The 1,667-nt window shown below is 55.7% G+C and overlaps 1 long non-coding RNA gene across 1 annotated transcript in view; it reads left to right on the top strand.

Moving 5' to 3' along the window:
* The first annotated feature begins 384 nt into the window (after window positions 1-384).
* LOC116652676 overlaps window positions 385-1,667 on the top strand; it is a 7,631-nt gene continuing 6,348 nt past the window's right edge. Inside the window, exon 1 of the long non-coding RNA XR_004305815.1 lies at window positions 385-483. This is a non-coding gene — a long non-coding RNA (uncharacterized LOC116652676). The remainder of the gene's footprint in view (window positions 484-1,667) is intronic.

Raw genomic sequence — 1,667 nt, 5'->3', positions numbered from 1 at the left:
GGGTCTATTGGTCCCTATGGGGCTCTATGGGTCCCTATGTATCTCTATGGGCCTCTATGGGGTCTCTATGGGTCTCTATGGGGTCTATGGGTCCCTATGGGTCTCTATGGGTCTCTATTGTGTCCCTATGTATCTCTATGGGGTCTATGGGTCCCTATGGGTCTCTATGGGGTCTCTATGGGTCCATATGGGGTCTCTATGGGGTTTCTATGGGGCTCTATGGGGTCTCAATGTGTCCCTATGGGGTCTCTATGGGTCCCTATGGGGCTCTGTGGGTCCCTATGGGTCCCTATGGGTCTCTATGGGGTTTCTATGGGGTCTCTGGCTCTCAGTGTGTCCCTATGGGGTCTCTATGGGTCCCTATGGGGCTCTATGGGTCCCTATGGGGTCCCTATGGGTCCCTATGGGGCTGTATGGGTCCCTATGGGGTCTCTATGGGGTGTTTATGGACCCCCACAGCCCCCCGAGGATGACGGACATAAGGTGTGTGGGGCTGGGGGGGATCTATGGGGTCTCTGTGGGTCTCTATGGGTCCCTATGGGGTCTCTATGGGGCTCTATGGGTCCCTATGGGGTCTCTATGGGTCTCTATGGGTCTCTATGTATCTCTATGGGGTCTATGGGTCCCTATGGGTCTCTATGGGTCCATATGGGGTCTCTATGGGTCCATATGGGGTCTCTATGGGGTTTCTATGGGGCTCTATGGGGTCTCTTTGGGGTCTCTGTGGGGTCTCAATGTGTCCCTATGGGGTCTCTATGGGTCCCTATGGGGCTCTATGGGTCCCTATGGGGTCTCTAGGGGTCTCTATGGGGCGCTATGGGGTCTCTATGGGGCTCTATGGGTCCCTATGGGGTCTCTATGGGTCTTTATGGACCCCCACAGCCCCCCGAGGATGACGGACATAAGGTGTGTGGGGCTGGGGGGGACCTATGGGGTCTCTATGGGTCTCTATGGGTCCCTATGGGGTCCATATGGGTCTCTATGGGGTCTCTATGGGTCTCTATGTGGTCTCTATGGGGTCTATTGGTCCCTATGGGGCTCTATGGGCCTCTATGGGGTCTCTATGGGTCTCTATGGGGTCTATGGGTCCCTATGGGTCTCTATGGGTCCCTATGGGTCTCTATGGGTCTCTATGGGGTCTATGGGTCCCTATGGGGCTCTATGGGTCCCTATGGGTCTCTATGGGGTCTCTATGGGTCCCTATGGGTCTCTATGTGTCCCTATGGGGCTCTATGGGGTCCCTATGGGTCTATGTATCTCTATGTGTCTCTATGGGGTCTCTATGGGGTTTCTATGGGGTCTCTGGCTCTCAGTGTGTCCCTATGGGGTCTCTATGGGTCCCTATGGGTCTCTATGGGGCTCTATGGGTCCCTATGGGTCTCTATGGGGTCTCTATGGGGATCTATGGGTACCTATGGGGTCTCTATGGGTCCCTATGGGTCTCTATGGGTCCCTATGGGGTCTCTATGGGTCTCTGTGGGTCCCTATGGGTCTCTATGGGGTCTTTATGGACCCCCACAGCCCCCCGAGGATGACGGACATAAGGTGTGTGGGGCTGGGGGGGATCTATGGGGTCTCTATGGGGTCTATGGGTCTCTATGGGGTCCCTATGGGTCTCTATGGGGTCTCTATGGGTCTCTATGGGTCCCTATGGGTCTCTATGGGGT

The sequence above is a fragment of the Coturnix japonica genome, unplaced genomic scaffold (assembly GCF_001577835.2).
Source record: "Coturnix japonica isolate 7356 unplaced genomic scaffold, Coturnix japonica 2.1 chrUnrandom606, whole genome shotgun sequence".
In the NCBI taxonomy this organism is placed as follows: domain Eukaryota; kingdom Metazoa; phylum Chordata; class Aves; order Galliformes; family Phasianidae; genus Coturnix; species Coturnix japonica.
Note: the sequence above shows the minus strand (reverse complement) of the source record. Positions and strands in the feature narration are given on the sequence as shown.